At 33.9% G+C, this 19,797-nt stretch overlaps 1 protein-coding gene and 1 non-coding gene across 2 annotated transcripts in view; one reads left to right on the forward strand and one right to left on the reverse strand.

Annotated features, from left to right (window-relative positions):
- LOC145287842 (mitochondrial enolase superfamily member 1-like) overlaps nt 1–19,797 on the reverse strand; it is a 400,234-nt gene that overhangs the window by 362,264 nt on the left and 18,173 nt on the right. The window lies entirely within an intron of this gene.
- On the forward strand, nt 13,054–13,126 carry Trnah-aug (transfer RNA histidin (anticodon AUG)). The gene has a single exon. It is a non-coding gene; the product is annotated as a tRNA-His (tRNA).

Here is a 19,797-nt window from a genome sequence, read left to right on the forward strand (position 1 = left end):
AAACATTTATAATATTTGTTAATATTTTTTCCTCTGAGGAGATGGGTAAACATCGAAAACCTATAGGCTAAGGAGATATACTTATTGAAATGTATTCTTTGTCTTGCATATAATAAAAATTCTAGATTTGAAATTTAACATCATAGAATTTAAATTACTAAATTATGATTGATATATGTATACATATATATATAGTCATCCACATACAGTACTGCTTCACAGCTCATCAGTGCGGCTAGACAGGCAACTACCTCAAGCCAGAATTGAAACCCAACCGCCTGTACGATAGTCAAGGCTCCTAACCATTACGCTAATCACATATACGTTCACATTTCATTTATAAGGATCAATTTTTAAATAAAATAAAAAATTTATTGCTTAAATCAAAGAATACAATGTTTAAATTAATGTCCTTAATTCATACATTGAATACTCATGGGTTAAAGACATTAAACATTGTATTCTTTGTTTCAAGCAATAAATTTTAAATTTTATTTGAAAATTGATCCTTTTAAATGAAATTTGAACATATAAACTAGAATCTTTATTTGCTCTATCTAGTACATTGAGCAATTTTATTTGGCTGGGATTGTCTTATATGAATATTTCCTTCTAATATTCTATAAAACTAGAAACCATTAGATTCACCAATATGTAATCTAATTCATTTCAATACCTCAAGCTATATATATATATATAATATTCTTCTTTCTGCCAAGTTTTTCAGGATATTCACATGGATTCGTCTAAAAAAGGTAGAATCTCATTCAAAAATATTTGCATCTTATTCATGTTTTCTAAGGCATTTTGCCTATTTTCAAATTTAAATTCTTTAATGATGCTTTCAAAAAACTTTTTCTGTTTTTAAATTCACTAACAGCATCCATGTGCTTATAAGTTCTACTTGAGATGAGCCGTTTCGTCATTACCAGTCTAGTAACATCAAGCCGATGCTTCAATAACAATAAGAAGTAAACGGACTTTACTAACTAAAAAAAAATAATAATAATGGGTATTAAAATCCACAGAGGTACGAAAAAGTTGTCAAAAAACAAATATATAACAAATAAATGTTATCAAAGGCAAGATAAGTTACTTTTCTACCTAACTGGATGTTTTTATTTAATGTAAAATGTCGGTTCGAAAAACAAGGAATATTAAGCGCTACCGAAGAACAAGAAAAAAATGACTGTGATGTCTTTGAAGACTTGACAAAAACTTAAAAAAAGAAATAAAACAAAATGGTTGTAGAAACGCACTCAATAAATGTTACCGTGACATTTATTGGGTGACTTTCTACAACTCTTTTGTTTTATTTTTGTTTTTGAATTGATGATGTAAAGAGACATCGCAACCATTTTTTCTTCTTCTCTGGTAGCATTCAATATTACTTGTTTTTCGAACCGAATAAACATTGTGCATTAAATTAAAACACTAAAAACTTATTCAGTTAGGTAGAAAAGTAACTTATCTTGCCTTTGATAACATTTATTTGTAATATATTTGTTTTTTGACAACTTTTTCGTACCTCTCAAACTCAAATAACGTAACAATATTTATTATGAAACTGAGGAAGGATGATTTATCCAGAAAATTTTAGATGAAAGTCCACTTTTTTCGTTGATATTTGATTTTTTCTGACTTGGGTCTAGAAGGTGGAATGATAAAAGTGTCGCCCTAAAGAAAACAACACTGTAGCTTTATTTTAAAAATCTTATTGAAAAAATCGATTCAGTTAACTTAATTATGTAGTAGAGCTTACATTTATTCAATGTAGCCGCCTTCAGCCTCAATCACTGCCTCAATACGGTCCAGAACTGGGAGCATACCGTTTCCACAAGTGCCGGAGGGAGCTCAGCGAATATTTGGTGGATGATGGCGATCAGGCTTGCTTTGGTATTGTGGGAGGTCATATTGGTGATATTCTCGACGTATAACAAAACAAAGTAGTCCAGCGGGTTCAGATCGAGGGAGGAGGGGGTCCAGTGAAAGAAGGGTACTAAGTCATAGCACTCCTTCTGAAGTCAAGCCTGGGTCTCTTTGGACTTGTGAGCCGGTGCTGAGTCCTGCTGCTACACCCAGGGTCTGTCAGCGGTCAGCCACCTGATTGCACGAGGAGATCACCACATTCTTCAGCACATCCAGGTACATTTTGGTGTTGACTTTGAAGCAGACTTTTAAGATGTGAGATGGTGTGATGTGGCCTTCATCTGAAACTACACAAAAGCCCATAACCGTGGCCAGAAACTTTGTGTTCATCACCCTTGGCACATCCCTGTTATTCGTTGCAATACAGCGATGCATTTTAAGAGTGCTGACAATGGTCATGTTGTCATAACTTGGATTGGTAGAGAGCATGAGTTGTACAGCAGTGCATCTCCAATCTTATCCGTTGAACATTGTGTCACTTTCCACCATGATAGAAGGTTGCTATCGTTCTTGGGATTTGTACACAACTGGCCAATTAGTAGATGGTTTGCAACAAAAAAGAAAACCGGTTTTCATCAAACGGAAATGAAACCATGTCATTTTTTCTAGAGCGACAATTTTATCGTTCCACCCTGTAAATTATTATCCGTTATATGTACATTTTTCTGAAAATCAAATATATTCTTCTTCTTTTCTACCTTCTCTTCCAAATTAACATTCTTAAAATTGACTTATGTTTTTCTCTTAATGTTTTGATTGACTGACATGCTTTGCCATCCATAAAAGATGAGTCTAATAGATGTTGTCAGACGTGTTTTAGCACTTAAAGGGCTAAGATCAATGAGGGATAGAGATAAGTAAAAGAAAAGTATGCCACAGAATGAAATTCCACTAACAAACACATTGTTCTTGAGATCGGTATTGAAATGGTGTTGTTGGTGAAAAGTATACCATATAATTAAGTTCCAGTGGCAAGCATATTGTTCCATAGATTAGTATTAAATAGTGTTGTTGGATAAAAGTCTACTATGTGATAAAGATCTAGTAGTGAACACATTATTGCATTGAATATGGTGTCACTGGAGAAAAGTATACCATGTAACAAAGTTCCAGTGTCAATCAAGTTATTTCCATCAACAAAGACCATATATTCCTCCTTTTCTTATTCCTTCAGAAAGACTTATGTTTCAAATCTTAGCGTTTAATGATCGAAGCTCACTACTGTGTGAAAAGATTTCAGCATTTTTATATCTAGATAGCAAACCTTGAAACCACGTCCTATTCTATTGGGCTCTTGAAGAGCATAGCCTGTTTAGAAGTTCAGAGTATTGAATGCAAGGTGGTGAGGTCTCTTTCAGACTTGGTTTCTTTGCTTGCATTGAGCTTCAATAAATAAAATTTTCATGCTCCAAATTCTTTAAATCTTCAAATATTTATTCATGTTTGTGTTATGTTGATTAATCGGACTATTATTCTCATCTTGGGTGTTATTAGCACAATGTTTTGGTCGCTGCAACATGCTTCTTTTTCTACTAAAGAAAAAGAAGGTTGGCTCTACATTACAAGAATTCAAACCGTTTGTTTGAGGGTGGGTCCGTAGATCATAAAGAATGTTCAATCATTTGAGTCATAGAAAAACTTTTAACAAATATCTTAGTGACCTCTGATGATTATGCCGAGGTCGTGCAGTTTCTGAGCAATTATTAATTTGTATGGATGAAACTGCATATCAGTGTATAGAATTCTTCTCACTGTTCGATCAGACAATCTCAAGGCCTTCCAGGTGGCTTTCTTTTAAGTGTTGACCCTGTAGCTCTGACATTTGCAACTCATAGCTGTATTGATTTTCTATCTGGAACAGCATCATGCCGTCCTAACTTGTAATGAACTCGGAAAGCTCTCTGTGTTGCAGTTACTGATTTACGATTCTTCAAAAAATATTTTTACAGTAAAAGCACGATGTACACTAGTCCAAGCCATATTGCCTGATGAGGGTACCTGACAAAAAGACAAGTTATTAGCTAAATGAAAACATCATTGGCACTTGCATAAGTTCATTTGCAACGTATAGTTTAAAGTTTAAAATGTGGGAAGTATTTCTGCCACACCCTGTATTTACTTATATACCTTTTAGAAATATAATAATTAGTTTTTTGTTTTTTTGTAATCATTTATTTTATACTAGCAGGGACCACGACGTTGCCCAGAATTGAATGACGATCAATGAATGTTTAACACTCCCACATTTTTTTTGTCATCAAAATCAGTGAAATTGTCCATTTTTCAATCAAATCGATTGCTTGCCTGCTCAAGTTGATCCACCTTGGTGCACTTGGAGGAAGCTTCACATGCCTCCTTGCATTGACAGTCTGCAATAGATTCTAATCTACATTGCACCTAAAGGGCTACGATCAATGAAGGATAGAGATAAGTAAAAGAAAAGTATGCCACAACCTACTGTTGATTTTTATATATAATGGTTCCATTATGCTTTAAATAGAAACATTAATTTTGAACATGCCTCTGTAATATCAAAAGAACCTACTGTTGATTTTTATATATAATGGTTCCATTATGCTTTAAATAGAAACATTAATTTTGAACATACCTCTGTAATATCAAAAGAACCTACTGTTGATTTTTTATATATAATGGTTCCATTATGCTTTAAATAGAAACATTAATTTTGAACATACCTCTGTAATATCAAAAGAACCTACTGTTGATTTTTATATATAATGGTTCCATTATGCTTTAAATAGAAACATTAATTTTGAACATACCTCTGTAATATCAAAAGAACCTACTGTTGATTTTTATATATAATGGTTCCATTATGCTTTAAATAGAAACATTAATTTTGAACATACCTCTGTAATATCAAAAGAACCTACTGTTGATTTTTTATATATAATGGTTCCATTATGCTTTAAATAGAAACATTAATTTTGAACATACCTCTGTAATATCAAAAGAACCTACTGTTGATTTTTATATATAATGGTTCCATTATGCTTTAAATAGAAACATTAATTTTGAACATGCCTCTGTAATATCAAAAGAACCTACTGTTGATTTTTATATATAATGGTTCCATTATGCTTTAAATAGAAACATTAATTTTGAACATACCTCTGTAATATCAAAAGAACCTACTGTTCATTTTTATATATAATGGTTCCATTATGCTTTAAATAGAAACATTAATTTTGAACATACCTCTGTAATATCAAAAGAACCTACTGTTGATTTTTTATATATAATGGTTCCATTATGCTTTAAATAGAAACATTAATTTTGAACATACCTCTGTAATATCAAAAGAACCTACTGTTGATTTTTATATATAATGGTTCCATTATGCTTTAAATAGAAACATTAATTTTGAACATACCTCTGTAATATCAAAAGAACCTACTGTTCATTTTTATATATAATGGTTCCATTATGCTTTAAATAGAAACATTAATTTTGAACATACCTCTGTAATATCAAAAGAACCTACTGTTGATTTTTTATATATAATGGTTCCATTATGCTTTAAATAGAAACATTAATTTTGAACATACCTCTGTAATATCAAAAGAACCTACTGTTGATTTTTATATATAATGGTTCCATTATGCTTTAAATAGAAACATTAATTTTGAACATGCCTCTGTAATATCAAAAGAACCTACTGTTGATTTTTATATATAATGGTTCCATTATGCTTTAAATAGAAACATTAATTTTGAACATACCTCTGTAATATCAAAAGAACCTACTGTTGATTTTTATATATAATGGTTCCATTATGCTTTAAATAGAAACATTAATTTTGAACATACCTCTGTAATATCAAAAGAACCTACTGTTGATTTTTTATATATAATGGTTCCATTATGCTTTAAATAGAAACATTAATTTTGAACATACCTCTGTAATATCAAAAGAACCTACTGTTGATTTTTATATATAATGGTTCCATTATGCTTTAAATAGAAACATTAATTTTGAACATACCTCTGTAATATCAAAAGAACCTACTGTTCATTTTTATATATAATGGTTCCATTATGCTTTAAATAGAAACATTAATTTTGAACATACCTCTGTAATATCAAAAGAACCTACTGTTGATTTTTTATATATAATGGTTCCATTATGCTTTAAATAGAAACATTAATTTTGAACATACCTCTGTAATATCAAAAGAACCTACTGTTGATTTTTATATATAATGGTTCCATTATGCTTTAAATAGAAACATTAATTTTGAACATACCTCTGTAATATCAAAAGAACCTACTGTTGATTTTTATATATAATGGCTCCATTATGCTTTAAATAGAAACATTAATTTTGAACATACCTCTGTAATATCAAAAGAACCTACTGTTGATTTTTATATATAATGGTTCCATTATGCTTTAAATAGAAACATTAATTTTGAACATACCTCTGTAATATCAAAAGAACCTACTGTTGATTTTTTATATATAATGGTTCCATTATGCTTTAAATAGAAACATTAATTTTGAACATGCCTCTGTAATATCAAAAGAACCTACTGTTGATTTTGCATGTTTGGCCTTTCGTTATGTTGGGCTGTGCAAGGTGTTAACATTGGTTTTAGTTAAAACTGCCTGTTCCTTCTTTCATTGGATTATTTCGATTATTGATTATCGATACTTAATGAATACATTCTGATACAAAACCTATCTAAAGACACTGCCAGGCACGTAAAGTACATTTATGTGAAATTTCATAAAATCGGCCCAGCCGTTTTAGAGTCCATAGGGAACAAACTCGTACACAGAGAGAAGTTCCTTTTATATAATAGTAGAGAAGATATATATATAATATTAATTATACCATACCTACAGACACTGATGTTTCATGCTTATGCAATCATCAGTGTAGGAAGCGATAATTACTGCTGGTTAGGAGATTCAAACCAAGTCAGAAAATCACCCTTGACTTTATAAGCTAGTATTCTACCTCCAGCCCATCGGCAATTGTGGAATATGAGTAGCCAATGGCAAAATAAATCTGACATGGAGATGAATTTCCCAACCTGGATGGCTGTGGTCCCCTCTAAGTGTGTGGATAGAGGTCAACACAAAAACTTTTTTTTCCTAAACAATTCCAATCAGTTTCAACTCAAGTTAATTCAAGTTAAAATTAAGATGTGTTTTTTTAATAATTAAAAAAAATCAATTGAAAGCAAATAATTTACATCCATTGATTTAAGCGAAACCTCTATCCTGTTGTTGCAATGTGGCATCCCTATGCCTGTTTTACAAGTATTTCAATAGAATGTCTTTCGACAAACTCATAGCACTTATGTCCTCTTGGCGTAAATACCCCCAACTAAACTGACAGGTGACAAAATTCAACCCCTTCACTATAGAGGTCCCTAAATGTTGGAAAGCTTTCTATTCTTTTTTCTGTTAAACTTTTGGATTTCCTCCCTCTTTTTTGCTTCTCTAACTGTACTAACACACAGAAATTTAAATGTAATGTGAACAAATATCTTACTGCTTATCTCCCTAAATAGTGCCCCCCCCCCCAAAAAAAAAAATTTTGCTTTTTGTTCTGGATAAAAAAAAAAAGTAGAATTCTACTAACAGGCAGAGAACCCACAATCCCTGCTATATAGAGTGAGGCATATGTATGTTCATGATTTACTCAAACTAATTAACCGATCATCATGAATTTTAGAGCACTGCTACTAAATGTAAGGTAGCGTAATGTGGAGTATAGTTAGTTTAATTTACTGTTAGGAAAATGGGTAAAAATGGGTGGGAGTCCTTCATGAATATTCAGATACTTAGGATGTTAAAATGTTTTTGATAGATGTGGAGGATATGACTCCCAGAATTTGGACGATCTTATTTATAACTATGTGTTAAAACAATCAACCAATGAGAAGCTCCCGATCTCATTATGAAAAATATCGAATTCCGGATTCCAGTCAGTTTGCTATCAGTTTCCCTCTTGATACTGCTTATCAGGACTACATTGATTCTTTGCCCACTGGATCTACTGTTGCCATCTTTATTCTACAGAATAGCTCAACATTTAACAGTTAACAACATATTAAACATCAAATAAATATTCCCCAAATTTCAGTTTTTATGAAGAATTTTAAAGGAATTTTATGGTACAACTTTCCATTTGAAAATTCAACTATTTCAGATTTGCATTGAAATTGATCCATAGACATTAGACACTAATACAGCTAGATTCCCTGAATTTCAATTTCTTATTAAGATCTCTTAAGTTTGAATTTTAAATTTGAGACATTTTTCACAATCAAAATCATGTAATGGGTTTCGATCAAAATTGGAATAAGGATTTGATACATAAGGTTTAGTAGCAGTATATTTTGATTTTAATCTTTGTAAAGGGACATAAAAATGGTGCAAAACTATTCTATCACGGAATTAATTTTACCCATTCTGGGGAAAATAACAGTACATATATTTTCTTCATATAATTGCTTTAGAGAATTGTCAGTGTGGTATATTTATAACAAAACCATATGGTCCCCTGCTTGACGACGTTGCTACTTCTTTTCTTTCATCTCTTCTGATTCTGACCATGTTGTCATCTACCATACATTGGTGACAGCCGAGAGAGTGTACTGGCTCACAAGCATGAAAAGTAAAATAAAACAAGAGAAACAACAGAAAACACAGATTCTGACATTTTCTGTAAATATAAGTTGCACTCTGTGTGCGTGTGTGATACTATTGACCGTCTACATGCTAAGGTCCACCTCTACATCATCTGTCAAGGCTGTGTTCATCAGTTCGTTGATCAATTCATTTCCCCATCTCTTCTGAGCCACAATCTGCCTTCGATTGTGTCAAACTTGCAACTGTCCTTAACTGTCACAAACCCAAGACTGTTCACAAACATCGGAAAGCTGTCATAAAACTCACTGCCAATCATAAAACCAATTCTAAAATATATTGACCTTCTTTGTTCTCAGTTAATGTCAGCTCATGTCAATCTCCTTCTCAAATTGGTCTAAACCACAATCTGCCTTCAACTGTGTTTTAACTAGCCTGTCATAAAACACCACAAACACTAGACTTCTCAAACTGCTCTCAAACACCGTAAAACTAACAGACACTTCCAAAAGTAACTCTGAAATATACTGACCTGCATTGTCGTAATCATTGCCACACCTTGACTAGCAACCCCCACCTCAGCTCTCCTTTGAGTGTATTGGTGAACAAATTCTTATCCATTATCTTTCCACCAATATGGTGTGCTCATTTTTATATTAGGTGCTAATCACTAACTGTGTATCGGGTACTTCCTTCAAGCTCCTAGGGTTAACATTCACAGACAACATGAAGAAGGAATAGATACTTAGTTTGCTGCATATTATGACAATGGTCCATACAAAATTTCAACCAGATCGGCTCAGTAGTTTGCAAAAAAAAAAGTGGAACAGACAGACAGACTAAGAGAAATATAATATATATAAGATATAAATAAATTACTCATTTGAATTTAAACTAAGTGTTTATTATTTCAACTTAACTGATGAGAATATTAACAATGTAAGGTTATCTTTGTGGTATTATTATGCAAATCTGTTTCGCCTATAAATAGTTAAATAGTTGTTGATATAAACTTAAGGACTCGACTCAGAGTTGGGGTAGGGTGGGAGAATTAGATATAAAAAAAAGTCAGATAATTATATTCAAAACCTTCAACATAGCAAAGCACTGGCAATGTACCTCATGGCCAATTTTGTAACTGAGAATTTTCCCATATAATTTTAAATAAAACAGAGAGTTTTAAAAAGGTAGATGTGTGTGTGTGTGTGTGTGTGTGTGTGTGTGTGTGTGTGTGTGTGTGTGTGTGTGTGTGTGGAGAGGAGGATGTACAAAATCCCCCTAATAGAAAATACGAAAAACATGTTTCATTCTCCACATCTCAGTGTTTCTTTTTCTGCGAGGATATGCCAAGAAAAATGTTCAGTTTCTGATTTTTCTTCAGATGAAGATTGGTTATTCTTCAGACTATCTTGATCTTGGGCTTTCTTTTCATAACGTTGTTCACGCGTTCTTGTGACAGAAAGATTCGAGAGTTTGACAAGATACACCTGAATATGGTCAGATGTTACATCATCCGAAATGTTGTCAAAATAACACTTAAGATGAGAACAGTAGTTCAAAGAATCCAAATAATATGAATATTCAGTTTCATGCAAATATTTTACAAGATTTTGGTTCTCTCCGCCACAAGAAATTAGACACCAGGGTCGGAAAGTGGGATTGAGAAGTCAGTGACCCCAAGGAGAGACACTCTGACTTGCAAAAGTGTCTGGGCAGCCCTGTTGCGGCATTCTTGGTAAGCAATAAATTAACCTCTTCTCAAAGAGAGAAACCAAGGCCTGAGAGTGTGAACCTCTTAGAACTGCACAGAACTAAACTCCCACTGCAAAATCAACAGGGACCAGGTCATTACAGGAATGGTCTAATCTCTATTGATTTTGAGGGCTGAAGATAAAAACCCTAATTTTAAAAATTTACTGATTTTATAAGAGAAATCCAAGAAATGTGTTAAAAGGTACAAACGTGCATTACAGAGACAGTAAATGCATGCTGAAACAGAATTGATGTTTATATTAGTGAGTTTCACATATTTTATCAGCAGAGTGTTATCACTGCCGGACATCACAGTGTGATGATCTAAAGAAGTGGAACCTGGCCAATGAGGGCATGTGTTGCATGGAGAGAAATGATATGATAGATGTGTAATGTGAGTTTTAAAGATAGATTTAGATCTGATTAAATCTAGACAGTAGAAAAAGTTGTGTGCAGAACAGGAGACTTTGATGGTTTGGCCATGTTGAAAGAATGAATGAGAGTTCTTGGGTTAGTGGGTGTAGAACAGTTGAGATAACAGGTTCAGTTCACAGGGAAAAGCCAAGAAAAACACGGGAGAACATGAGAGAAAAAGTGATAAATAAAGAGATAGGTCAATTTAGAAATTTCTTAAAGCCGTCCAATGTATGCCAGCTCCTGAAATAGACATTAAATGATGATCTCATTTCCTTTGATAATTATAAGAAACCTTCTCAACCACTGATTGCCATGGATGATGATACACTGCCTGAAAGTACTTCTTCTTTCAAGTTCCTAGGGTTAACATTCACAGACAACATGAATTGGAACAAATACATTGGGGCAATTGCTGCAAGAAGGTGGGCTCTTTCTACCGTGCTAAAAGGTTAATCACACCTGAGAGTATCCTGCATCTCTACAAGGTCACGGTTCGCCCATGTATGGCTGGTGTATCTACTGCTAGTCTCTCGCTCCTAGACAGGGCTAAAAAAAGAGTCACCAACCTAATAGGTCCTGAACTATCAACTATACCCAAACCTCTGTCCTATCACCAAAACATGACATCCTTGTGCCAGTTTTACAAGTATTTCAATGGCAAGTGCTCTGAAAAACTCTGAACATTAGTACCCTAACCCGACGAAAATACCCTCAACAAATCAGACAAGCAGCAAAATCTCACCCCTACACTGTAGAGATTCCTAAATGCCATAAAGCCTTCTACTTGAATAGTTCTTTTCCTCAATCTGCTGCAATTTGGTATGCTCTTCTGGGCCCCTGCTTCCCTGACTGTACTGACATACAGAAATTCAAGTGTAATGTGAATAGACATCTTGCTTCCCAACTCCATAAATATTATCCCTGAAAATCTGGTCCCAAATAGTAGCCCCTCACGACCAAGTGGCCCTGTGCCTTGTTTGAGGTGAAATGACAATAAAAAAGAAAAGAAAAGATGCACAGTAGAACCCCAGGATACAGTGGCATCGGGATACATTTTTTTCAGGTGATGATGTGGATCACGATGTGGAATACAATGTTTTTTCGGCCCTTGGTTACAGTACCTCCCCCGCCTTGTTATTTATAATGTTATTTGCTTATATACATGTGTATTATATACTGTACTGCATAAAAGTTTGCTTAGGCCCAGCGATTTTACCTTACAATCCCAACCCCAGAACAGATTAATGCTACTGTATTTGAATAAACTGGTCAAAACAGTTTCTTATAAGTACAATTCCTGAGAAGTCAGAAGCACTCACAAGTAATCCAGATTGTTATTATAGCATAGCAGGGGGTACATAACGGGAACAAGACATATAATAGGGACGTCAAATAACAAAGATACAATAGAGGACGAGACGTATAACAAGACGTCATGGTGTATAAGGCGACGATGGTGATGATGAGACAATTACTTGTTGAGTTCATTTTTATAGTTGAAGACTGAAAGAGCTGTGAAGGGATTTTTAACACGGAAAAGGGAATTCATGATAAAGAAGAGGATACAGTTAACACTTTAAAAGGGGTTCATTATCAAGTTCTTTTCAAAGACAAAGACAAAGACAAAACCCATTACCTCCTGGGTGAAATAATGATGAAGACAAAGGATTACAACGACATGATGAGAGTTAATCCAGCTGGATGAGCATGATCAGGGATTTTAATACCTTGCAGAATTACTATACTGTCTGCCTCCCTTTCTACTTTGCTTCCAAAAGGGGCTTAGCTAACTCAACTCTCCTCTCTCCCAACTCTCCAAGCTGTAACTCTGAACTCTCTCTTGACTGACTGATTTCTAACCCTAATTTAACTAAATATATTGAATCTATCTTTCTTGTTGACGTCAGAACGGGCCCAAACTTTTGAATGTTTTTCACATGGATTTTACATATTACGTATGACTCCAGCACGTTTCTGGCAACACAAAGACATTTCTTAATTTTCATTGTCCTAACTCTGACTTAACTAGTTGTATAGTTATCTATACTATTTATAAAATTCTAAAAGTTTTTTTTATTTATTTATGTGTGTGTATATATATACTAATAAAACTTTCGAATGGATGCACTGAATTGAAAGATTATTTTTTCCCTGAAAGGTGTGAGTCTAATCTATATATGGTTCGTAATGAACAACGCCGAGTCACACAAAAAGCCCAAAATAAGGTGTTTTGGGCCGTTTTGTGCAATTGTCGAAAAAGTTATCTGCCCATGTCAATGGAATTTAGCACCGTCTGTATAAAGATGCGATAACATCTTTCAGCACATGAACAGGACTTGTGGTGCAATGGATAATACTTCTGACTATGGATCAGAAGATCCTAGGTTCGAAACCTGGCAAGTTCGTAATAATTTTAATCATCATTTTATCCAAGGTTTACTCATTATCCTTACTCTTAGTTAGGGTATTTTTTGTTTTGTGCATATGAGAATTTCCCATACTCCGAGTTCACAAAGTAAGTGTTGATGGTAAGACGATGTTAAGTGTATTTGATGTTGAGTGTACTCGATTTTGTGTTTGACTTGGTGTTGTGTGTGCCAATGCGGTGCAGACGCTAGTTTCTAATATGACGGACAATTCTCTACATTCCTATCATCGTATCTAAATTGCAATATGTATTCTTTTTAAATTTTGATCTCTGAGTTCGATTCTAGCATTCTCCTTTAATAAATATTATTTTCAATCCTAATTACTTCATTTCCCCTTCTCCTTTTTCAAAAAATGTACAGATTTTCAAATGTTAGTATATTTTTTCTATTCTTCATCTATACATGAACAATGCCTTAATCCTTATACCCACTTAGCTAAGAAAGATCAGACACCATAATAAAGAAAAATTACTTGATGAGTTCATTTTATTATTAGAAGGTAAAGATATAGGTAATAAAGCTATAGGTAAGAGATAGATCGGTAAATAAAAGGCTGATATAGGTAAAGAGAGATGTGTAAAACCTATATCAGCCTTCTATTTACCTATCTCTCCTTTTCCTATCTCTCTTTACCTGTATCAGCCTTCTATGTACCTATCTCTCTTACCTATATCAGCCTCCTATCTTCCTCTCTCTATTACCTATCTCTTTCTACCATAATCTGCCTTCTATTTACATATCTCTCTATTACCTATATCTCTGTTCCTATATCAGCCTCTTATTTTCCTATCTCTCTTTACCTGTATCAGCCTTCTATGTACCTATCTCTCTTACCTATATCAGCCTCCTATCTTCCTCTCTCTATTACCTATCTCTTTCTACCATAATCAGCCTTCTATTTACATATCTCTCTATTACCTATATCTCTGTTCCTATATCAGCCTCTTATTTTCCTATCTCTCTTTACCTGTATCAGCCTTCTATGTACCTATCTCTCTTACCTATATCAGCCTCCTATCTTCCTCTCTCTATTACCTATCTCTTTCTACCATAATCAGCCTTCTATTTACATATCTCTCTATTACCTATATCTCTGTTCCTATATCAGCCTCTTATTTTCCTATCTCTCTTTACCTGTATCAGCCTTCTATGTACCTATCTCTCTTACCTATATCAGCCTCCTATCTTCCTCTCTCTATTACCTATCTCTTTCTACCTATATCAGCCTTCTATTTACATATCTCTCTATTACCTATATCTCTGTTCCTATATCAGCCTCTTATTTTCCTATCTCTCTTTACCTGTATCAGCCTTCTATGTACCTATCTCTCTTACCTATATCAGCCTCCTATCTTCCTCTCTCTATTACCTATCTCTTTCTACCATAATCAGCCTTCTATTTACATATCTCTCTATTACCTATATCTCTGTTCCTATATCAGCCTCTTATTTTCCTATCTCTCTTTACCTGTATCAGCCTTCTATGTACCTATCTCTCTTACCTATATCAGCCTCCTATCTTCCTCTCTCTATTACCTATCTCTTTCTACCTATATCAGCCTTCTATTTACATATCTCTCTATTACCTATATCTCTGTTCCTATATCAGCCTCTTATTTTCCTATCTCTCTTTACCTGTATCAGCCTTCTATGTACCTATCTCTCTTACCTATATCAGCCTCCTATCTTCCTCTCTATTACCTATCTCTTTCTACCTATATCAGCCTTCTATTTACATATCTCTCTATTACCTATATCTCTGTTCCTATATCAGCCTCTTATTTTCCTATCTCTCTTTACCTGTATCAGCCTTCTATGTACCTATCTCTCTTACCTATATCAGCCTCCTATCTTCCTCTCTCTATTACCTATCTCTTTCTACCATAATCAGCCTTCTATTTACATATCTCTCTATCTTTTTACCTGTATCTGCATTCTATTTACCTATCCCTCTATTACCTATCTCTTTCTACCATAATCAGCCTTCTATTTACATATCTCCCTATCTTTTTACCTGTATCTGCATTCTATTTACCTATCCCTCTATTACCTATCTCTCTTTACCATAATCAGCCTTCTATTTACCTATTTCTCTATTACCTATCTCGTTTTCCCTATATCTTTTTATATATTTTATATAAAAAAACCTTGTTAAACTTTGTGACATATTTCTATTCTATGGAGGTCAGGTGCGGACGAACATCTCATAATTTTATTATGCCATATTTCTTCAAACTGAAACATAATTATCAAAGTATACTTACGCAGATAGATATGAAAAGTCGTTATTAAAGTTTGTGCCTATTTCCATTCTATGGAGGCCAGGCGCGAACGCAGACCCCACAATTTTATTATACCATCCCTATTTAAGTTAAAACATACTTATCAAAGTATTCTTATGTACATCTGTATCAAAAACACTTGTAAACGTTTTTTTTTTAAATTTTAAAATTTTTTATTTCCATACTTTGTGGACCAGGCGCGAACGCAGACCCCACAATTTTAATGAACCACTGTTCTGCCACAACAAACATACCCATTCCTGTGTCTCGATACATCTATCATTATATGTAATCAGTTTTTAAAATAGTCAACTATATAGGAGCCTATTTGTGATCACACACACACACACACAGACATTCAGCTTTATATTATATATATATATATATATATATATATATATATATATATATATATACTAGCATGGATACCTGGTGTTGCCCGGGTGGACATGAAGTTCGGTTTGGGCATAGCTGATATAGTAAGGATATTGAGCACTTTCATTGATACCCCCCCTCCCCACAACAATTTAAAAAATAAAACAGAATCGCCCAAAGAAGTAGGTGACAACCTTTCCTCCAGATATTTTGACAGAAGGGATACGAAGAAAAGCACTGGAACCCACTCTCTAAAAATCTAAATAAATAAATGAATCAAAACAAGTTTTCTTTCAATCAAAATAACAGCGAGTGCCCGTACTACTGCAAAAAAAAAAAAAAAAAAAAAAATTAGCGGCGGTAGGCAGGTTCGTATTTGAAATGCGAAAGAAGAGAAAAGATAAACGCTTTTGCCCATTGGACCACGACAACTTATGTCATTACCCTGCAAAATAATGTTTTTAAACAGTTTTAGTTTGATACACGTGCATGACTTGCAAAAATCGCGATACAAAAAGTGATCCTTCCTTCGAAAAAAAATAGTCCAGTTAACTACCACAGAATTAATCTTTTATTTTAATTTTCACATATTATGCGGCTGAGGCTTGCTCTTTCAGATGGTACCGGTTTTGACCAGGTCTGATGCAGATGACAAAAGTTTTTAGTGAACATATGAATACACATATGAATACACAAACAGATAATTTTTTAGAATGAAAATTAAAAAATACCTCTGACCCACCCCACTAGCTGCTAAATTCCACCCCTTCACACTAAAGGATACTAGATGCTTTTTCTACTTTGATAGCTTCTTTCCCCAGCCTTTAAAATTCCCTTCCTGCTTTGTTTCCCCAACAGTACTAACATTCAGAAATTTAAACACAATATGAACGAATTGGTCCTATAATATGGTCCATACTACAGTGGTCTTTACAGTGGCAATATACTTTAATTGGTGTGACTAAGTTTTTTTTTTTTTTCTAATTAAAAAAATTTAAAAAAATGCTTTTCGTTGTTTTTTTAGAATTATTGTCATTAAAATTTTTTTATAGTTTTCTTTTCTTCCCATAAAAGAGTAAATTCTTCCAGGGACAACCGTTTCTAACTTAATAAATCGGTGAAAGAAATAAGATTCAATATAAATAAAGCAATACATGTTATTTTTCACACACACACTTTTGAGACCTGATTTTTTTTGTGTTGATGTTCGTTATCAAATTTTACCCAAACCAATGTCATCCAAGATAGGAGCGGCTTTGAAAGCATCAATTTGTGCCTAACTGTGCCCTTGTCGACATTATACATTTTTATTTGTGTTGTAGCAAGATTATACCTTTTATGATTAGACTGGGGGGGGAGGTACTCGGTTGTTTGGAGGTGTGTGTGTTGGGGGGGTAGATCAAAACAACCCTGTTAAAAAAAAAAAAAAAACGTTGGCCAGGTGTTTGGAGGTGTAAAAAAAAAAAAAAAGTTTTAGTAAAAAAGTAGGTTTGAACCCCGAACCTTTGAAGCGGAGGTGGAAAGGAAATGGAAAAAAAAAACTGCGACCTAACCATCTCGAACACGGGAATAGATGAATTGATAAGTGTGTTAAGTTGACGTTTATAAAGTGAAATTAACAAGTGCGAGAACGTTAAGTCGCATGATGTTTGACCTAATTTTGCGCTGGAAGCCAGTTTCTGTTTATCCCGCTACGCGGCGATCAAAAAATATCTTGAAAGTAGCTTTTAAAAGTCAAGTAAATTAAAGATAGCTGCGACCTGAGTTCCTTAGTCGTAGATATTATTATTTAGACAGCATATAAAAAGTTTTAAGAAGGAGCGAGCCAACCGAGAATCACGGCGAAAAGAGCATTTTGTAGACATACACAAAAAGCGAACACACATACATACATACACACATTTTCGCTTTTATATATATAGACTAGCGAGGTTACCCGACGTTGCCCGGGTGTTTGTAGGTGTGTGTGTGTGCTGTTAAATAAAAAAGAAACCGGGGGGGGGGGGGTAGGATCGAACCCGAAGCCTTGAAGCGAAGTTTGAAAATAAAATCGGCCAGCCAGAATGAGTTACTGAAAGATGTTTAAATTTATTTAAGTAAGAACCAAATCGACAGGTGCGCGCACGGAAGTCGTAGAGCAATAGCTATTCAGCAAATGAGGTCAATGACCAGGTTTGTTTGTTATAAGCGAAGTAAAAAAAGAAAACAACGTTAAAATTTAAGCGGGGGGGGGAATCAAACATCGAAAAAAAACACAAAAAAAACTAATGTAAGGCAAACGAACGATGTTAAATGTAAAAATCGAAAAAACAAAAAAGAAATGGCTTAAATAAGCCGGTGACACAGAGATGTTTTTTTGGATATTTTTTTAATGTAGGTTGAATTCTGGATTTGTACCGAATATTGCTCAAGATAATATAACCAGAAGACTTTAAAATTAGAAAATTAGATAAAAAAAATTGTAAATATTGTTCCCATTTTGATAAGAACAATACAAATCAGAATGATTTAATCTCAATTTAATACTTTATTTATTAATAATTATTGAAATTAATTTTTTAAATACTGAGTTTTATCTTTGCTTTGGAAACTGATTCCTAGTTGAATTTATCTAAACTATGTAAATTGACTTTTATATTATTATGTACATACATACACATACACAAATTAAGAGAAATATTATATAGATTATTATTATTTCATGCATCCACATAAGTTATCAAAATATATAGCAATTAAGTTACACAGGATTTTCCACATTTCATCCCCATAGAAATATTAGCCTGTTGAGTCCCTATGGGGATGAAACACAGAAGATTCTGTGTTGCTTACTAATATTGTGATACTATAAAGTGGCCCTGAGTGGATTTGAGCTACTAAGGGCTGAGAGGGGGGGGGAGATAGACAAAGGAAGAGGAAATAGCTTAGAATAAACAAAGAAAGAGGAAATATCCTACAATCAACAATAGATAGGAAGTAGCAAACAATAACAATAGAAACCTACAGATAAAACAGGGAAGGGCAGAAGTGCTGAGAGAGGGGAATAGACAAAGGGATAGGAAATGGCTTAGAATAAACAAAGAAAGAGGAAATATCCTACAATCAACAATAGATAGGAAGTAGCAAACAATAACAATAGAAACCTACAGATAAAACAGGGAAGGGCAGAAGTGCTGAGAGGGGGGAATAGACAAAGGGATAGGAAATGGCTTAGAATAAACAAAGAAAGAGGAAATATCCTACAATCAACAATAGATAGGAAGTAGCAAACAATAACAATAGAAACTTATGGATAAAACAGGGAAGGGCAGAAGTGCTGAGAGGGGGGAATAGACAAAGGGATAGGAAATGGCTTAGAATAAACAAAGAAAGAGGAAATATCCTACAATCAACAATAGATAGGAAGTAGCAAACAATAACAATAGAAACCTACAGATAAAACAGGGAAGGGCAGAAGTGCTGAGAGAGGGGAATAGACAAAGGGATAGGAAATGGCTTAGAATAAACAAAGAAAGAGGAAATATCCTACAATCAACAATAGATAGGAAGTAGCAAACAATAACAATAGAAACCTACAGATAAAACAGGGAAGGGCAGAAGTGCTGAGAGGGGGGAATAGACAAAGGGATAGGAAATGGCTTAGAATAAACAAAGAAAGAGGAAATATCCTACAATCAACAATAGATAGGAAGTAGCAAACAATAACAATAGAAACCTACAGATAAAACAGGGAAGGGCAGAAGTGCTGAGAGGGGGGAATAGACAAAGGGATAGGAAATGACTTAGAATAAACAAAGAAAGAGGAAATATCCTACAATCAACAATAGATAGGAAGTAGCAAACAATAACAATAGAAACCTACAGATAAAACAGGGAAGGGCAGAAGTGCTGAGAGGGGGGAATAGACAAAGGGATAGGAAATGGCTTAGAATAAACAAAGAAAGAGGAAATATCCTACAATCAACAATAGATAGGAAGTAGCAAACAATA

Source organism: Euprymna scolopes, chromosome 11 (assembly GCF_053919585.1).
Source record: "Euprymna scolopes isolate OS-2025 chromosome 11, ASM5391958v1, whole genome shotgun sequence".
Taxonomy (NCBI): domain Eukaryota; kingdom Metazoa; phylum Mollusca; class Cephalopoda; order Sepiida; family Sepiolidae; genus Euprymna; species Euprymna scolopes.